The sequence below is a fragment of the Bacillus rossius genome, chromosome 11, assembly GCF_032445375.1.
Source record: "Bacillus rossius redtenbacheri isolate Brsri chromosome 11, Brsri_v3, whole genome shotgun sequence".
Taxonomy (NCBI): domain Eukaryota; kingdom Metazoa; phylum Arthropoda; class Insecta; order Phasmatodea; family Bacillidae; genus Bacillus; species Bacillus rossius.
In genome coordinates, this window is record NC_086338.1 from 6,182,559 (window position 1) to 6,204,474 (window position 21,916).

At 35.8% G+C, this 21,916-nt stretch overlaps 1 long non-coding RNA gene across 2 annotated transcripts in view; it reads left to right on the forward strand.

The window, feature by feature from the left end:
- LOC134536604 (uncharacterized) overlaps nt 1–20,942 on the forward strand; it is a 31,717-nt gene extending 10,775 nt beyond the window's left edge. Inside the window, exons 2-7 of one of the 2 annotated variants that reach the window (XR_010075817.1) lie at nt 15,214–15,416; nt 18,136–18,343; nt 18,490–18,816; nt 19,637–19,760; nt 20,113–20,347; nt 20,755–20,942. This is a non-coding gene — a long non-coding RNA (uncharacterized LOC134536604). Of the gene's footprint in view, nt 1–15,213; nt 15,417–18,135; nt 18,344–18,489; nt 19,761–20,112; nt 20,348–20,754 lie in introns of both variants that reach the window. The other variant, XR_010075818.1, reaches the window with a different exon arrangement.
- Nucleotides 20,943–21,916: the final 974 nt, after the last annotated feature.

Sequence of the window (21,916 nt, forward strand, 5' to 3'; positions counted from 1 at the left end):
GCAGCGACCTCTCTGGAGGACCGCTCCTCCTTCCTACCTCTCCCTGCTCTTGGGCAGCGACCTCTACTCGGGGACCGCTCCCACTCTCTCCCCCCCCCCTGCTCTTGGGCAGCGACCCCATCTCGGGGACCGCTCCCGCTCCTCCTCTCTGCCTGGGACAAGTCAATTTGGCGCCCAACGTGGGGCCAGTCAGCTTGGATAACCTGAGGACCTCGCCCTGCCTCTACGAGAGCTATCAGCACAGCCGGAGCAAACATCCACTTCCAGGAGTGAAGACAACACCTGGTGGCGCCCAACAGATGTCTCGCAATGGAGTCTACACCGTGTGCTGCCCCAGATTGCCGTACCCAGGATGGACCCCAAACCCCCTGCGTGTGTTGCAGGACATTATTCCACTTGCAGTGTCTGGGACACAATAATCGAGACATCGATCCCCAAGACTTCATCCACATATGCCAAACCTGCCGAGAACAATTGCGGGACCAGAAGCCAACGTCAGTTGTATCACGCCGATGCTTCGCCCGAGACTGCCCACGGACTGTCCTAGTGCTTACCACCTGCAAGAGCTGCTATCGGGAGTACCATCTATCCTGCTTAGGCTGGGATGACACCCCACTGAACCTCACGGAACTCTCTTTCAAGTGCGGGATATGTAGAAACACCCCAGAAATTCCCAGTGGCGCCGAAACGAAGATGACACCGAGGACTTTCCGGGGACAAGACCATGAGGATCCTGTCAAACAGCTCCAGCACTGGGAGCAGGCCCTACAGACCCAGGGGATTCCCCAGGGCGAATGGATTGACCATGTCGGAGGACTACTAATGGGAGAAGCTACTGGATGGTGGAATAACCATGAAGGGCTGTATGACACCTGGGAAGAGTTCACAGGGGGCTTCCTGAACCATTTTGGAAGCCAATCAAGACTGGCAAAGCTTACTGCCCAATTATATGGTACCAAACAAAAGGAAGGAGAGGATGTCGAAAGTTTCTTACTACAGAAAAGGAAACTTTATAAGAGGCTACACCCAGGGAGAGACCCAAATGAATTTCTTCCTACCTTGTTGGAGCTGGTGCGGCCCAACCTACGGCCATTTCTACGGCATCCGCCTCCCGAGAATTTATCCGAACTTATGGTTCGAGCCACTGCCGTGCAGCGAGACTGTCTCGAAACTAGGGGCACTGTAACAAGTAAACCTTGTTCACCACCAACCCTGGTACAAGAATATTCTACCCCCAACAAAAGGTTGCCGAAGTGTTGGCACTGCTCTGAACAACACTTTCACAAAGACTGCCCAGTGCTCCGCTGCCAACAGTCTGAAAGGAACAGCCTCAACACAGTAGACCCCTGGAGGGAAAGAGTGGTGCCAACGAGCCCTACCCCTACACCGAAGGTAGAAGACCTCAACTCCCAAGCTCGGCTCGAAGGTAGACTGACCCCGAGCCTTATGTGCGTACAGCACCACCCACAACAAGAACTGCCAAGAGTCAAGGTGCAACTGGACTCACAGCCCATTCAGGCTCTTATCGACTCAGCCGCCACCACTAATTATGTGCGCGAGAGTGTGGTGCAGATAATAGGGACCCCTATTAATTCCCAACCCCAAATGGCACAGCTTGCCACCGAGGGATCCACCATGACCTTACTGGGCAATGCTGTGGTACAATGCTGCATAGCCGATATGAAGATGGAGATCCCATGTTTAGTCGCAAAGAACCTTCGAGAAGAACTTGTGCTGGGCCAAGATTGGCTCACGCAGCAGCAGGCGATATTGGACTTTGAAGATCAAACTATACACTTCGGACGAACGTCCCGCCGGACTCTGGACTGGGGCACCAAAGGAATGGGTGACCTGAATGCCCCTAATCAAAGTGGTGGTAACCCTAATCCTGGAATCTGCACTGAACAACACAGAGACCAACCTATGGTTGTGTTTACGCAAGGGGACCAGAGACCTCAAGAAACTCCTTCCCGTCGCTCTGCCACAACCAAGCTAAGCCAAAATAACTCGGGCAGTGGTTTTCAGTGGTGCCAAAAAGGAGGAACCCCAAAGGGGAAATCGACCATGCAGTCATGGAGACAGCCGCTGAGCGGCGCCCTCTCAAAGGCAAGATGCCACTGGAAGAAAGAGCCTTTTCCAGACCGAGGAATATGGTTTCCCCAGAACAGGATTCACCTGCAGCCATGGAGACGGAAAACAGATCTGTCCAAAAACCCCGAACCCCAGGACAACTAGCTCCAGGACCCTACGACCATGGGAACGGCTGGGCAGACCAGCCCGCTACCGACTAACCTCCGCGAAGTGTAGTGGCCAGTGTAGAAGAGCCAGCCCTGGGACTGAAGCCCAGCGTGCTGACTCCTGGCATGTGCAACGATCCCAGCCAAGGCCACAGAGGGAGGGGGGCGAATTGTCATGTCCACCAGTTTGGCCTCGGCTGGTATGATAGCACAAGCCCCAAGTGCGCCACCCATCCTACATAATCTATGGGGATGAAAGTTAGTTCGCAATCCGCCCCTAGATGGCAGACAAAGGGGAATGTAAATTAAGGAAACTTTGTCTACCTGCCCAGCCTAATTCAGGACAATTATGTAAATACCCAGTGTTGTGACAAGAAACCTGTTAACTATACACGTGAATGTAAAGAGTATTGTAATTCGAATATGTATGCACAGGAAGGGTACAGATGTGCCCTCCCTAATGAATATGTACATACATTGTATATTTACCCTGGCTGAGCTAAGCCAGGCAGAAAGCTCTTCCCAGTAATTCTGGGTAAATAAAAGTGACAGAATACTTGAGCAGTATTATTTAGGCAGCGACCTCTCTGGAGGACCGCTCCTCCTTCCTACCTCTCCCTGCTCTTGGGCAGCGACCTCTACTCGGGGACCGCTCCCACTCTCTCCCCCCCCCCCCCCCTGCTCTTGGGCAGCGACCCCATCTCGGGGACCGCTCCCGCTCCTCACCTCTGCCCGTTCTTCCCCTGCTCTTGGGCAGCGACCCCTGTTCGGGGACCGCTCCCGCTCCTCCCCTCTGCCTGGGACAAGTCAATATAAATACGAAGAAACATGCCGTCAATGCTATGGCATCAAATCAGAAATTAGACGTTTTTCGTGACAAGTCGGAAAGAAGATAGTGTGACAAAAGTAGAGTGTTTGTTAAATTATTTTAGAACACAATTTGCCCATTGCTTGTGTTAATCATGCTGGTTTACTCTTAAAAAAAAATTCGAAATTTACAAAATAAACAAAATTCCCCCCCCCCCCCCCCCCCCCCCCCACCACTAAAAAACCTCCCGCTTTTAGACTGGCCAAAGTTGGCAGGTATGCTAACGAATATGGAATAGTTTCTAAGTACCAAAACTAAAATGAATAAAATCAATAGGTACGAGTTATGTGATAGTGTTACCGCACGCGCAAACAAACGTACCAATTTCGTGTAACACTGTATTCTCCTATTCTGTGGGTGTTAGACAACCCTGGTACTGACCTACAAAAACTGGTACTTCAGTCAAAATACTGGTTCACACATCGAAAATTTTCACAATTTACGCATATTTTTAAAACTAACTGTGAAACTAGCCTAAGTCTAAACCTGGCTTTATTGTTAATTTTTTGTAAAATAGTAAAAATTCAATGTTGGTATTTTTCGTACCAACATAAAATAAATTATCTTCATACGTGATCAGAAACTCTGTTAACTGGTACGTGTACCAAGACACTGGCACGTCAATCATTCCTGAAATGCCACCTCGCCACCTGCCATGCCGAACTGTAGCGGACATAGCCGAAGCAGTCGGCGGAAGAATTCCACCGTCTGCTTCGGCCATGTTCGCTTCAGTTCGGTAAGAGAGTGTTACCTTCGTAGCTTCTACCACGTATTTTTACAGCCAATCCCCTCCTCGAACCTTTGTACCATGCCACCCCCCCTTCCAAAAGGAAACTACTGCGGCAACCTTCCTGCTGAAAGCGGTCCTACCAGCGCTTCTAAACCTAGCAACGCTTCTAAAACAGCATGTTTTGTGTGTCAACGGGTTCTTTTCTTATAGCGCACATCACACAGTATTGGGTCCCAAGAAGATAGTTTAAAAAATGCATACACCTAACTGCACGAGCCAAAGTAAAATACTATTCTGAATAAAATATTTATTTGAAAAATACAATGTCTGGAAACTGCCTGGGCAAGCACTGCTTGCCTTGCTTGCCCTGACGAGACGCCACTGTTTATATGAAGCATACTCCATGATCCAATGAGAAGTGACCATTACCCCATAGAACTATCCAATAGCAATACCCAGCCTTTTTACCCTCAGCTGACTGCATTTCAAACCAATGTTTAACGAATGTTAGTATAAATTCACAAGAAGAATTTCAGACAAGCTATGACATAGATTGAACACCCAATGTAAAATTTAGCAAAATAAACTAAAAAAAAAACAGTATTGTCAATGGTGGACAGCAGAATGTAACCGGTTAAATTTACTTCGCAAACAAGATTTAAGGACTTTAAGTACTAGGATTAACTTCGTCAACTATTTGTCTTCAGAGGCAAAAATGAAATTAACAGTTAAAACTACAAACCATTGTTTCTGGAGACTCTACTGTAGTAAACTCTCAAACAGTTCATCAGCTGATGTTTAGAGAGTGATTCATGTGATTCATACTCTGAACAAAGGAAATGCTCCATGTTTCAACCAAATGCCATCTGCTGCTGTGATCCAAGACTTCCATTCTGACTACGTGCCTTCAGATGCAGAAAGAAACTACACTAATAATGCTACTGTAAGAAGAATGACTCTAGTATTACAGATAAGTTGACAGCATCCATTACAAAGGAAGAATATAGCACAGTACTCCTAAACTTTAAGAGATCACCTGAAATAGATGGGATATCTTATGTATATATTTACAATCTTCCTTGAAGTTGCCCACGAGAGCTTAACAAATTTGTTCAGTGGAATGATACTACATGAATACATCCCAAAGCAGTGGAAGAAGACTATTGTAACCATGATACTGAAACCTAACAAAGATCTTTCCATTGTTTCCTCTTTACGATCCATAACTCTGATGTCCTGTCTTTCGAAAAGTTTTTAATGCATACTGAAAAACCGACTTGAATGATGGCTGGAAGCACGCCATCTTATACGCAGGGAGAATTTTGGATTCCGCCAAGCTATATCACCTACTTATTCTGTGACCATACTCCTAAGATGGATGCAAGAAGCTCTGGATCTTAAGGGAATCCTCATTATATCTTTTCTAGATCTCACTGCTGTATTTGATACTGTCAGTGTGCCAGTCCTGGTACAAAAGCTGGGAGCATTGGGTATTCCACATTCCCTCATCACTGTTCTCTACCAGTTTCTTTCATGCCGAACTACTTATATCAAAATTGAGAAATTTATTGCATCAGATAGATATGTGTATTATGGAATCTCTTAAGGTGGGTTATTGAGCCCTATACTATTCATTCTTTATACACGAGACCATATATTCAAACATTGGCCCACACATCAGTTTCTTTGCATATGCTGATGATATATTTCAATATTATTTGTCAGATGCTATCTCCCATGCAGTGTAACATTTAGCTTGATCTCTCCAACATTTGAAAAAATGGGCAAAGACAACAACCTTATAATATTATCTGAGAAGACTAGGATTGTGCTATTTACAAGAAAACATTTGGATTCGTCCCCTATCAATCTTACCATATTTAACAACAGAATATCAGTGGTGAAACATCACAAGTAATTAGGGATGATAACCTGGCAATGCCAAATCCAGTGGCTGAAACTGCACCATATTAAGTCCGTCAATTTACTCAATCTGGTCAGCAAATGCAAATGGGGTGGAGATGCTTGTAATATTTTGATATTTTATAAAGCCTTCATTAGGGCCAAAATGGCCTATGGTTGTATGTTTATGACTAGGGACCCCAGAAAATGGTAAATAAAACTGGCTCATTTCGGTGTAAAAAAATGACAAAAGCGGTGCAAAAAATCGGTGTAAAAAAAGCAAGCGGTGCAAAAAATTGGTGTAAAAATAAGCTATCGGTAGAGACCCCAAAAAATAGCGAAAAAATTATGCCATTGGCTGTGTAAAAAAAACCTCATAGCGGATAGGCACTACAAAATAGCAGACTCTGCCTTACATCGTCCCACTTTGTCTGTCGTTTCATCACACAAGAATACAATCTGTTTGTCTTCTACAGCGTGCCTTACTGCTTCCTTATTTGCCTGGCCAATTATTGGGACATAAGTTTCTCCAAGAGTGTTGGCTGATGGCAAATCCCCTGCACCTAAAATGTATACATAACTTACAATATACTTATAAATGGGTAGCATTTATAAGGTTATCGCTGAAAATATTAATGGGCTAATTTACTCAAAACAATTCTAAGCCAAACCTAACCTAACCTTTTCAAGATTACTGCTGGATTACAGAGTCAAACCATCAATCAATCAGTCAAAAATATCTTGTGGTGTGTTAACCGTTTCACAATGCAATCCATCCTATTTATGTGTTTGTTAATCTGAGGTACTTGCATATTTATTTGAAGTAAAGGTAAGTTGGGCCTAAAGGTAAGTTAATCGATAATATTGTAGGCCTACATATGCTTATGAACTTTTATTAAAGGGGAAAACATTTCTAAATAAATAAGGCTAACCTTCTTCAACATGGGTGTTAAACCAATCCCTCATAGCTGGATGATCAGCTTTTTCCAAAGGAATGTTAACTTACTACAGCATCATATTAACAAAATCAGAAACAAATTCTTGTTTTCTGCACTTTCAAGCTTGTTTGCTTTATTCACGCTGTCGCCTATCGAGATTTGTTTAGACACGGTAGAATTTGCTTGACAAAATAATTGTCTTTTTTGTTTTGTGTGTGTCATTTGCCACATGCTTTTTGCACGTGTCTTTGTGTGTCCAATAAACCCGCACGTTGCAGAACTTCCACATCATATTTTGTCCCGCTGTTCAAAAATATAAAATCATCCGATTTCATCTCTCTTTCGCGTCGAAGTTTTCGGCATCTTAGTCATAAATTCAATTGTATCACAAAACTTACAAAATGTGGACGGTATTTGTAAACACTCATAGATATGTGCATGTAAATATGACTGCCATCTTAGCTCCATGCGATTAAATTAGGTTAGAAAAATCGACACCAGTGCACTTTCCGGCAGAAACGACCATTTTTTTTTAATTTTTTTATTTGGTTGCCTCCTGTTTTCTCCAGTACATACTAGAAGGGAGTTGTCAATATACAAAATACAAACAAAAAATTAAAACATATAGACAAACACAAATCTTAAATACAAAACATAACCACACTCCTGGATACTACAATCTTTGTCTTGGCAATATTATTTAGGTTGCTGATACATCCAAACCACCATACTTGCTGAAATACAAAAACCAACATATTAATATGCTAATACCCTAAGGTATTCTTCAACTGAATAAAAGGATTTTTTTACCAAATATTTCTTTAGTTCTTGTTTAAACCTATTTAAATGGACAATTTCCTTAATTTCAATTGGTAATTTATTAATTAGTTTGATACTACTGTAGTAGGGTCCTTGTGAAAATAGTTTTTTTCTATGTGTGATTAAATGTAAATCACATCTATTTCTAGTTTGATAACTGTGTATATTACTATTTGATATTACTGTGGAGTTACGCATTGTGTAAAGTATAGTATGAAAAATGTACAGGCAAGGAAAAGTCATAATATTTAATTGTTTAAACAATGGTTTGCAGTGAGTCCTTTGTGTCTTACCATTTATTATTCTAACTATCTTTTTTTGAATTTTAAACACTTTTTTGAACAGTGATGCGTTTCCCCAAAAAATAATTCCATATGTTAATATATACTGTACATTTGCAAAGTATAATGCCATTACAACTTCTAAAGAGCAGATTTTTTTTGATAGTATGTATAACATAGCACATTGAACACAATTTTTTGTATATGGCATTTATGTGTATATGCCAATTTAAATTTTTATCTATCTGTAGCCCTAAAAATTTAATATGGTCAGTCATGTTAATTTGTTTACCATTTACAGTAGCAAAATCATGTTTACTGGCTAGACTATTTACTCTTGTAAATTGTAATATAGTGGATTTTGATAAATTTAGTACTAGTTTATTTTTTATAAACCAAATATTTGCTTCCTCTAGTATAGAATTTACTTTAGTTATTAGTTCTTTTTTATTTTCTGCTATTGCTAATATATTTGTGTCATCTGCAAACATGATAGCGTCTCCATTTATTACTGATGTAGGAAGATCATTTATAAAAATTAATAAAATTATAAATAATATGGGACCTAAGATCGAGCCTTGCGGTACTCCTATTGAAATAGTCATAGGTTTTGATATAGCATTTGTATATGTACCTTTATCATCACATTGACGTATTAATGTTACTTGTTTCCGATCTTGTAGATATGATTTAAATAATTTTAAATGTTTATCTTTTATGCCATAACTCTCAAGTTTTTTTAATAGTAAATAGTGGTCCACACAGTCAAATGCTTTGGAAAGATCTGCAAATATGCCCATAATATGGTTTTTCTTATCAATAGCTTTTAAAATATTTCCTATGAATTTGTAAACTGCTTGTTCTGTAGATTTCCCTTTTTGGAAGCCAAATTGACTCTGAGATATAATGTTATTTTTATCTAGATATAATATAAGTTGTTTTGAGATTATTTTTTCAAATATTTTTGAAAAAGATGATAGAAGTGCTATTGGTCTGTAATTGTTCATATCAGTTATTGCACCTTTTTTATATACAGGAATTATTTTTGTCCATTTAAGTCTGTCTGGGAAAACACCTTCAGTTAAGCACAGATTGAATATATATGTCAAAGGAAGTTTTATAAAATGAGAACACTTTTTTAGTAGTGAGGTTGGTATTTCGTCAAGACCATAATTTTAATTTTGCAATAGTCTCTAAAATATCTTTTTCTGTTATTGGGGTGAAATATAAAGCAAAGAATTCAGCTGGCTTAGATGAAATACCTATGACCATAATAAAAAAATGCTGTCATGCCATTAAGTATCCACTAACATATATTTTTAATCATTGTTTACTAAACGGAGTGTTTCCTGATAGGCTAAAGTGGGCTAAAATAATCCCGATCCACAAAAAGGGAGAAGCTACTAGTATGACCAATTATAGGCCTATTGCAGTACTTTCTTCTTTCTCAAAAATTCTTGAAAAAATCATTGCCCACCAGTTAATAGCATTTTTAGAAAAATGTAAAATAATATCACCAAATCAGTTTGGCTTTTTAAAAGGGAAATCAACAGAACAAGCAATATATCACTTTATAAACAAAGTAGTTGACTCTTTCGATAAACAAAACCATGTCTTAGGTATTTTTGCTGATCTCTCTAAGGCTTTTGATTGTGTAGATCATAAGTTGTTAATTACAAAATTAGAATCATATGGGGTAAGAGGAGTACCACTTAAAATATTTCAATCATATTTACATAACCGTTATCAAGTTACAGCACTTACTCATAGAAATAACAATGGAAGATTAATAGAATACATTTCGCAAAAAAATCCAGTAACCATTGGTGTACCTCAAGGCTCGATATTGGGGCCAATATTATTTATACTATTTATCAATGACCTTCCACAAACAGTAAGATTACTTAAAGGTGAAGCAACTATGTTTGCTGATGATACAAGTGTAATAATATCAGGAACTGAAAAAACAGATTTTATAAACATAACAAATACAGTGATAAGTGAACTCAATAAATGGTTCCAAAAAAATAAACTTGTCCTCAACATTTCTAAATCCACTATAATGAAATTTTCACGGTCAAAACATTTAATTCTGGAAGACGAAATTAAGCCTATTGGAAACAGAAAATTGGAAATTAAAAATGAAATAAAATTTCTTGGTTTAGTAATTGATAAAAATCTATCCTGGAATGTGCACATAAACACTATTTCTAAAAAATTAAGCACTATGTGTTATGCTATGCAAACCATTAAAAATATTTGTTCGACTCAAGCTGTCCGAGCTCTATATTTCTCAAACGTTCAATCTATCCTTGAGTATGGTATTATTTTTTGGGGAAACTCAAGTAAAGCAATTCAATTATTTCGCCTTCAAAAAAAATACTAAGAATAATAAAAGGTAAAAATAAAAAGTACCATTGCAAACCTCTCTTCAAGGAGCTAAACTTTCTTACACTCCCCTCCTTGTACATATATCATACCATATTGTTTGTAACTCAACATATAAATTTTAAACAAAATAGTGATATATATGAATATAATACCAGGGGTCAAAATAAGTTACAGATAGTAGGGCATAGAACCAATATATTTGCACAAGGCCCGTACTATTGTGGCATAAAATTAATTAACAAACTTCCAAGACAGATGATAAATAATAGAAATGATAAGAAATTTAAAAAGGAATTAAAAGAGTATTTAACTAATGAAGCGTTCTACTCTGTTAAAGAGTTTTTAGATGGGTGATTCATATTTTTTGAAAAGTGATTATATTAAATGCTCTGCAAATATAGTTATTGTATCTGTTTTGTATATTAAATGCTCTGTAAACATTGACTATTTATGACTTGTATCTGTCTTGTCTTGTATCTATCTATATATGTATATAAGTCCCACTTTTGTTTTTATTTTTTAATATATGTTATATAATTTAATGTATCAAAACTGTATATTAATTGCTACTGTATATGATTTGCTGGTAGCACCATGACAAAATATCCGCTGTACTGAATTTGAGTTCTGTATGTGAGTGTCCTATGTGTTTTGTATTAACAACTCCCCTTCAGGCTGCCTGGAGAAATGGAGGCTTATAAATAAATAAAAAAAAATAAAAAATAAGGAATTTGTATTCATTTCTAAATTTAATTCTTCACATAATTTTTGCTGATTATCAGGGGTCTTCACCCCTTTTATTAATTTATTTGGTATGGTAATAAAAAAATTATTAAATTCATTAGCTATTTGGTTACCATTACAAATTTCCATGCCATCCACATTTATAGTTATATTTTTATGTATTAATCTTTGTTTAGTTTCCTTATTAATTAATTTCCACATTTCTTTATTTTTATTAGAGGAATACAGTAGCTTTTTACTATTGTACTGTTTTTTAGCTTCCAATATAAGTTTATGGTAAATTTTCTCATATTTCTTTGTATATAACTTTAATAAGTCACTGTTTGTAGATCTTTTTTCTATATGAAGAGTCTTTAGTTTATTGTATGAGATTTGCAATCCTTTAGTCATCCATTTATTTGTTTTTGTTATTTTCTCTCTTACCAATTGTTTAGGGAATACATTATTAAAAAGTAAAAAGAAAATATTTGAGAATTTATTCCAAGCTATATTTGGATCAAACTGTGTATACACATCAAACCATGTCTCATCATTTAATAGTGAATTAAAGAGAGTTATATTTTCCTCGCTAAATATTCCTTTCTGTTCTACTTTTGCTAAAACGTGATAATAAACTCCTTTCTTTGGTTTATCCACCTTTATCACTTGGGCATCATGGTCTGAGATTGCAGTTACACAATTGAAGGAAAAATATAATTTTTTATCTATATTTGTTATGATATTATCAAGTATTTTTTTACTAGTACAAGTTATTCTTGTTGGGTCTCTAATAGTATAGTGTAAGTTAAATTTATGTAGAGTATTTTTAAATTGTTCAGTTAAATTAGTGTCTCCATTTAAGTCTATATTAAAGTCTCCACATAAAATCAAATAGTTTTTTAACTTATTAGTCTTCATTAACAACTTGTCAAGTGACTTAAAAAACTGTCCTACATTTGAACTGATAGGTGATCTATACACAACAATTATACAGAAGTTTAAATTTGGTATTGTAACACAACATACTTCAATAATTTTTTCTTGACATATGTTGTCTACAGTAATTTCTTTGAAAGTTAAATTATTCTTCACATATATACACACACCTCCACCACTAGCTGTGTTTCTAGAGTATTGAGAAGCTAGCGCATAGTTTATAAATTGACAATTTAATCTCTCATCTTTTTTCAACCAGTGCTCTGTTAAGCAGATAATATCTGGATGGTTTATTTCAATAACATTTTCAAGTAATACTTTTTTATTTTTTAAGCTATGCATATTTTGATGTAATACTGTAAATGTTTTTTTTTTTTTTATCATTTAGAGTTATATGTTTGACATCTTGAGTAGGCTTTATAACTTCATGATATCTACTTCTAGAAGTACAGCTATTGGCTTTGCTGGAGTTTACAATAAAAAATTTCTTTCATTTAGATTCACCTTTTTCCTTATAACCCATTTATCAAGCACTGTCTCTTTACTCACAGCCTTCTCACATTTGGACACTTCCTTATGTACAATATCATTTCCCTTCCTGACCAGCCATTTGTCTAAGAAAGTGGGTTTTGCTACTTTACTTCTGCTTTGATCAATATTATTACCTAATAATTCACAATTTTTTTTAGCAATAAATGCTTTACCTTTACTATTACAATGCATGCCATGTACAGTACTCTATTTAGACTGCCAACATCAACAAGTTGCACATTTGAAAAATTCATACTTAGTTGTTCATATTGTTTGTTTATGACTTTAATTGCATTGTTGACACAAGAAGTGACAGATAGATCATACCTGTTAGGGATGTTCACAACAATTACTGATTTTTTCTTCAATTTTTCTAGGTTATCTTCAAGGCACTGCACAGCTTTGTCTCCCTCATTTCTGGCTACGTCGTTTGCACCACTGATGATTACAACAGTCTCATAGTTTTCAAAACTTGAGAGATTTTCCTTTACACTACGCAGCACTTCGTGTTGTGGGGCTCCAGGTTTTATGAATCCTATAACTTCAACATCTAGGTTACTTTTTATTAATGGAGCTATTCCTTTAGCATGGCTGTCACCTAGAACTACCACTCTGTTTAGCGGCTTTTTTACTTTCAGCTCAGAAATTCTGTTATTTTTTTTCAAATTAGGCCTTTCTGTTTTCAAGGTTCTTTGTTGTTTGTAGCTTCTCTGCTGAGACTGAAATAATACAATCTCATCTGACACGTTCCTCTTCTGATTTTCTTGTTAATTTTGTATTGGTAGAAATCTATTTTGGATGCTTACTGGCGGGCTTGATATTTGTTCCTTTCTTCCCTTGTTTGTTTCTTGATTTTTACAGACTTTTTTCCACTGAGGTGACATTAAGTAGCTTTGTGTTAGTGTTTTTGAATTTTTTAATTCTTGTTGCTCACGTAAGTCATTTTGTAGCATTCTGATGATTTCTTCTAAAGTCTTGATTTTATCCATTTGTTTTTTTAGGCACTCTTCATAATTAACGTTAAGATCACTTAGTTGGTTTGAGAGTCCACCATCATCAGATTTGCAGCTAGTACAAGACCATTCAGTGGCTATTTGTTCACCTTCACTTACATTACAACATTTTGTGAAGTGAAACCATCTATCACAGATGTCACAAAGAATACCATTTTTCACAAATCTATTACATTTACCACATTTATCATTATATAAAGTATTTTTTAAATATTTCTCACTAACTCTTTTGCTGTTCTGCACCACCACCGCCATCTTATGCACTGCCGCAGGAGGTACGTCTTAACCTAATAGAGAATGACATTCACATATAACACATATTCAACACGAAAACTGTGGACAGTCAATTTTGTTATGTTGGTAGTGCGCACATATCGATTGTTGACATTTGTTACAATTTGTTTTCATTTGCGTTGGCAATATTTACTGCTTGTAAACAGAGTAATAAAAATACGTGGAACCCAGTAACCTGTCAAAACGAAGATAATATCACGGCACTAGTCTTTCAGTCTATGTTTATTTCACGCCTATGTTTATGATGGCGTAAATAATTATAACATGCGTCATAAGGGCATTATTTTGTGCGAAAATGCGTGAATTTCGTGCGGAAATTCGTGAGTTTCGCGACTATGTCGAAATCAAAGGAAAGTCGCAAAATTCGTTTAAAGTATCAAATTTTCACGTTATTTCATGAATTTCGCGCTTCACCATTTTTCGGGGTCTCTATTTATGACTTCTGTATCTAACACCAGGCTTTGTGACTTAAAAGTCCTACAAAATAAATCCTTACGTATGTGTTTAGGAGCAATGAAATCATTTCCTATATAAGCTTTCCATGTTGAAGCAAACATAGAGCCTTATCATCTACACCGGATGCTGCTATCAAATAGACATTGGCTTAAGGCATCTTTATATCAGAAGAGCCCACTACACACCATAATCAATGTTGTGGGCATATAAGTATTACCCAAGTTACTGTGCAGTACCAAACATTTCCTGCTCAGGATACGGTTACATATTTTATTATTCCATTTGAAGTATCATTCTTCCAGTGCAGTGTTCATAGATTGTTTCTTACAACAAAACATCAGCTTCTCTCAATAGAAGTATGTTGCCAATGTAGGTAAAATCCTTTGTGGTTATTCTTTCTAGACAAAATAATAACATCCTAAATTCAAATTTTATTAATTTATTCACTGTTATTCAAACCACTTTTGTACAAACAACTGTTTAACAATGAATTACTGTTAGAATATCTTGAGATTACAGATTTATTCCTAAGTGGAAACTTCATGATTATGTAAACTATCTATTAGTATGCAAACCAAATTATTTATATACCATCCTCATAATATGCTTTGTTATTCCATTATAGATGTAATGTTAAGTTGACATATGGTAGAATGAAGCATACCACTAATTGTTATGTAATGTTATTGCTAGATGTTCACTGCCTTCCTGACTTCCTTCTTGTTGATGTGTAGTGTCAGGACTTGTTTGGAATGCAGAGGGAGGGAGTGGCTATTTGGTAGGGAGGGGTGAAGTTATAGTGCTTGCCAGAAGTAAGACAGTATCTGGTACCTCACAATAATACTTGTCAAAATGCAATTTTTTAGTTACGTGGCCTTCAAGTTTTTATGAGTTATTGGTTTTGTTAGTCCTCTTTTGAAATGATAAATAGTACTTGGGCATGAGTGATGTATATAAACTTCTCTACACTGAACAAGTATTTGACACTAGCTTTGTAATTTATGATTAATTTTCATAGATGTGTTAATAGTCTTGTAATGAACATCTAGCATTGGTTGGTGTGCTAGTTGTCTCATAGTGCACACCTCATACAGGTGGTGAGCTAAGGCATCAGGAGCCCAGCCGGTCGAGCATGGTTCTTTTCCTCGCCACCGTCATAGCGACGACGCGTCGCCGGTATGACGGCGGAGTTATGACGGCCGCGGGAAAATGCGAGCATGGAACCCATCGTCATAACTTCCCCGTCTTCACTAAGGCGTCTTACCTATGACGGCTCGGCATCCAATAATATGCAAAGGTTTGTAGTGAATTTACAAGAGAGACGTGTTTAATTGTGATGTTGGCGACAAGATTATTTGTTATTAACCAATAGAAAACAACTGCGGAAATATGAAACGACGAGCACATGGTCGAAACAGTGTGTAAAAGTAAATAGTGTGTCTGAACTGATATTATAATGACGTCAAGGTAAGTGAATTATATTTGTATAGGTGTTATTATTAAAACGAGAAAAAAAAAACTTCCTATTTATTGCAATGTTGCTTGGGAACAAAAAGAAAAGATTTTCCACCACAATGTTTAATAGATTACATTTATTACTTCAAGTGCCTGTGCTGCATACAACACAACAAACTTTTAAAATAAACCACAAATGTGATCTGACATACTTATTAATAGTTTCTCCAGCCGTTTTATTAATCAACATTCCGTGTTTGTTTTAAATATAGACAGTAGGCCTATTACTTGAAGGTAGGTATAAAGGTTATGTTACATTCTTCTTCTTAAGGCAAAACATTTTGTTATACTTATAAAGATTTAGCTGTATGTAGCCTAATGTTTGAGAGAAATGAAGTCACAATTTGAAGTACAAATGTAGAATTTTTAAAAGCTACTGAGGTATTCATTGAGACTACAGCAATTTTTGATGCCTGAAATATGATCTCTTTCAAATTATGACCTAGCTTTACCCTAACATTTATGTAGGAATTTTTGCAGGTTTGCAATTACTGTTTTTAAAAGATGTTTTTAAAGATAGTGTAAATTATTTTAATGTATCAAAGGGATTAAATTGAAATCGAAGGATGTGAAATTTAAGGTCATTCAGGGTACAGCAAAAAAAAAAAACCCTGCCCAATTAATGTGTTAAAATATAATTTTCTGCGTTATTTTAAGAGTGCACTTATAATTCACTTGAAGACTATCAAAGGGTCACATATTAATAAAACTTTGTACGAAATATGTAATTACAACATTATTTAAGTAATGGAATTGTTTGCAATAAAAAAAAAGGACCATGGTCACAGTGGCGTAGCGTGGGTGGGGCGGAGGGGGCGGCCCGCCCCGGGCGGCAGCCCGCGGGGGCGGGTCGCCGGTGAAGCGGGTTGAGATCTGATCTATGATTCATTCATTACATGTGTCAGACACACTATAATGTTCCATTTTCATCTAACATTTTGCGCACCAACTATTTTTTAATATTTATTTAAAAGAAAAACTGCGAAATCACTGACAGAGCTCTTTATAACGTTTGTTTGTTTACATACGAACGGCAACATCGCATCACGCCGCGCCGCCCGGCGCGCGCGAGCCGAGTTGAGCGGCACTCCTTATTATGTTAATTACTCATACAAAATCTTTTGTTTCACGCGTCGGCCCGTGTCGATGCCTCTCTTTCGCACTCATTGAATTTAGTACTACGCATTGTACTGTAAAGTTTGACCTTAACCCAGGGCAAACCAAACAACTTCCGCAAGCCGGGACACAGTAAAACTCCTATATTGCCCCGTACCGCGAGCGCAGGTAAACCCAAAAAAATATTAAAACCCAAACTAATAGCAGGCTTAAAAAATACTAATAAGATTGCGAACAGTGAGAGGAGGCAGCAAGTTAAAAAGACGCAAAATTTATATGACAACATTTAATAAATATATATATATCATAAAATCGTTTCATCACAAATCGGCGCATCCATCATAAAATACCTACCCTATTACTACTTATAAAAAATAGCTATATAATAATACTAAAAAAATACTTTAACAATTCCCCGAAAAAATTATAATTTGATCATATACTTCGGAGCTCCAAAAATTAAATATAATTACCAAAAAGGCATTATAAATATATAAGAACATATTAATACAAATACAAATACAAATATAGATACGCACCGGGCGTATCACCGCTGTAAATACTAATTAACATAGGCGAAATCTAGCAAAAAATTGACACACCTTAACATGCAAATAAATATACCAAAAATTTAGCAAATTACAAATTATGGGTTTACAAGCCCTTCTCAGTTAAATCATTTTCTAACGGTCGACGCCTTTTTTCTTCTAGGTCTGGCAGGGATTGGGTGAAACACGCTGAACGTAAAATCCCAGTTTCAGTTTTATTAGTCCGTTAATTTAAATCCCAAAAATCCACAAATTATAGTTTCGCACCAGGGGTCTAAAGGTTCAACGGGGAAGTGGCACAATTACCTCAGATCTACTATGAGCTCCGCTAGACTATAAACTTGGCTATATTGTTGATTGAACAAGAATTGGCTGCTAATATTGATTTTGACAAAGTTATTTCTGACTTCGCTGCTCATAAGGCCCGTAGAATCCGCTTGTAAAACCGCTCATCCTATTTTAACTTCAATAAAAGGTACCTCATTGCATGTGAAATTTAATTTTAACTAAGCACCTATAGAATGGGGGCGGCAAAATGGGTCTCCCGCCCCAGGCGCCGAGATGGCACGCTACGCCACTGCATGGTCATTAAGCCATGCAGGTTTAAATGTAAAATAAGCTTTGCAAATGTATTGCATTTATAACGTGTTGGTCCTATAGGTTATTTATAGAACAATATTTCCTCTATCCATAATAATTCACATTCTATTCTATATCAAATGTGAATAAAACTACTAATTCTTTTATATATTTTAAAATAGTCTTATAGTCTTATGAAATTGGTAAAAATCCCTAAAACATCAGTACTTACTAGTTATTCATTATATGGATTTACAGCAGCAAGCCAGTAGCGATGGCACGAGGAGGAAGAGCAAACATGTGCCAGTTGGAACTTCTTGCAAATTACATGTTTGCGCATCCAAAATTTGCAAGAGGTGAGATGATGGGACCACAAGGCCTACAGCTCATAAATAAAATGTGGTTGGAACTAACAAGTCAATTAAATGAGCTGGGGCCTGAAAAAAATGTGGACCAGTGGAAAAAAGTATGTATTCAACAACACCTTAAAATTTAATTTGAACTAATATTTGCCTATGTATAATTTATTCATTAAAGATAGATTTAATGTATATCTATATTACACCACTAATTCTTTTTACAAGATACTAACAGAAATGGTACTTTATAAAGGTTTGGCGCGACATGCGAAGGAATACGCGTGCGAAAAACGCAGCAATCAATGTGGAACACGCGGCCACGGGAAATCCCCATGTGGATTCAAAATTGCCAGCTATGAAGTGAAGGTCCTTGCGGTGCTTGGTTTAGAATCGAGTGCTGGCATCAGTGGCTTGACTAGTGTCGGTTTGGTATGGTTTTGAAATCTTAATTATAAAATAAACTTGTTTGTACCTAATTTGTGTTATATGAAACTGAACACAGGCATTTTTACTTTTACAGAGCAGGACAGTGGCAAAAGAAGAGCTAGGCACACCTTGCCAAGTCAGTGAGATCTCTTTTGTAAGTAAAATTCACATAACACATTGACAATTATTAACCTTTATTTTGTTTCAATGACATACAACATAGCACATTTTAGTGCGGTTTCCATGATTGATGCATATGTTCAGACAGATTTGTGAAATTATGTTGATGGAGAATATCAAATAACTTTAAAAAGTATTAAACAAAAAAATTATAGAAAATATTGTTATTTCTCATTGGTACTTAAATAATATTTAAATCTATATATCTTAGGTAGCAAGCTTTACAATCTTGGCACTGATGAATGTGTCATTTATTAAAACAAACATTTTTCTAGGTATGCAATACTGGTAAATGATGAAGTAAAATAGCAATTATTTATTTGTTGATTAACCGTAAATCATGATCATCAATCATCCAATAGTCAAAAAACCTTATTAAGAACTATTTAAATATGCAATCATTGTTTCCAACCATTAACGTTTCTCAGTGCTTTTATGTAAATCCTTAAAATAAGTTTTTGGTGGCTGTATTAACCACAACATAAAAATATCCATTTGAAATTACTTTATGGACCAAATGACATAGAAAAACTGCATTTGTCCATAAAGTTGTTTTCAAATAATATTCTCCATTTCAAGGATATTTCAAAAAACATATCTAGTTTATAAACATTAGATTAATCCCAGCCCTACCAAAACTTAATTTAAAAAAAATGTGGCAGCACCAAGTTATTTTTCGACAAAACTATAACCGTGGGGAGCCAAGTAGTTTAAAAGCAGAAGCATGGTTCTAGCACCATGTCCTATAACAAACCAAAATACTCAAAATTCTTCATAATTTAATTATTTTTCAGGAATCAGTCAAGGAAGAAACCCTTTTGGGTAATGTTAACAAGGAGACTGAACCCCTTTCAATCAAGCAACTTGAAAATATAGAAGTTGTGATCGAAGATGGTGTTTTCAAGCAACCATTACAAGGTACATACATATTTAAAATCTGTAAAAAAAAAATGTCAATAATGAAGACTTCCTTGTTATCAGAATAAACTTTATAATTAATTGCATCAAAACAAAAAAACTTTAATACAAATTTTTGAAATAATCTCTCAAGCAAAACTAATTACATTATGTCAATATATCTCAATATAATATCTACTATTCTGTAATCAATAGTAAACAATTGGTAATTAAGGCCCATAGTGGTTATTGCTTCATTTTTTGTTACTGTACCAACCTGCTTACTTAATATTAATTTTTTTCCACATTAACAAACAATAAAAAAGTGATTGTGAAAAATGGATGCAAAATGTAAATCAGCTAACAATTACAGATAATGCTACAACACCAGAGCCTAAAAAAAGACCTGCAGTGTGTGATAAAAGTCCGCGAAAGAAAAAAAAACGTAAGTGATACTCCATAGTGTTCTTTATGAAGTATATGCAGTTCGGTCCAATAAATTTACAATTAAATTTATTTTTTTAACAGGTAGCAGCACAAATGAAAATGACGAAAAGTTTGTGGAGCTATTCTGCCAGGCACAAGACAAAAACATAAAAAACTCTGAGGTACTTGCCAAGTAATATCTTTTCCTAAAAGAGTAGTTGTGCTAATGTTTACCAACTAGTTTGCAGAGTAATTTATTTTTTATTTTATGAGGCTTCTCTACTGCGACTGCTCAGTGTGGTGTGTATATGTGTGTGTGTGTGTATATACATATATATATATAAATAAATAAATATTTAAACATACATATATATATAAATAAATATTTAAATATATAGATATATAAATAAATATTTAAATATATATATAGTTTCCTGTAGGGCTTCATTTACTTTATTAAATTTTAAGCTGAGGGCTGAAGTTGATTTCAACTGTACTATGCTATGAATGCACTTGAGTATGAAATTTACACAGTATAAAAAATGTTATCTCCACTATGCAAAAATGTTGAATTATTTAATTTTTTTAGGTAATGGCCAGCCAATTGGGACAGTTGAATGCCAATGTTGAAAGAATGGCCTCGGCAATGGAAAAATTTGCTGAGGCACATGAGAAACTGGCATCAGCTATAACGCAACTAGTCTCAAAGAAGTGATAATTTGCAAGTGAATTTGTAAATTCTAAATGTTGTAAATAAAAGTACATACCTATTTTAAACTGTGTGCAATGTTCAATATGCAATAATAAAGGTTAATTGTTATTTACTTAAATATTATACCAGCAATGAAGTATTAGTTTGTTAAAGCTTGAAGATGACAAATTTTTTTTTAAATTGTTTATTTTTATTTTGTTGCATTTTTTGTGTGTAAGTAGAGAATTGGTACACCCTTATAGGTGTTGGGAGAGAATCTTTTGACATTGCAGCTCAGCTCAGATAAATACTCAAGTGAACTCCAAAATGTGTAAATCTCACAATTCCTAAAGAAAATATTCAAAGTATGTACATTTGCATGCTTGATATGTTTCAACTAAGCATGGAGCATAAACAAAGCTATACAATGTATGAATGTATAAGGTTTCATGGGTGTCTGGGATGGAAACACGCTTTTTGTTCTATTTCATTTCTAATAGCCTTTGTTAAGTTTTCTAATACAATTCTTCTGTTAGTATTCTATAAACAGTATCAGTTAAATCTTAGTTTAGGTTTTTGCAGAAAGTATGTAACTTTCTGCAATTTTTCAACACAATTTAAAAACATCAATTTTAGAGTAACCTACTATATATTTTTCGAAACATCTACAGAAATGTTACAATTGCACACTATATAGGCTTGGTTCCTGTAAATAATTAACATCACTTAGATACAAGCGTGGTAAATCGACAATAAAATCCCCTCAATAATTGCTATGACAAGGTAATAACATAACCAACATAGTGGGAGAGATTAAGGGGGTGCCTCCTATTTCAGGTCAAGATTTAATATTTACAGTAATTATAGATAAACTTATAGACTATTCCAATTGTTTAACTTTCACGAAATGAAAAATATATACAGCGCATACTTTTTGCATAATTAGCTGCCAGAGTTACATTTTTAACATTTTTGCGGTGTACAAATAAGGAGAATTTAATTTAATGCAGAACTGAAACTTTTTAGGTTTAACTGCGATGCCACTGTCTACTTCAAGAAA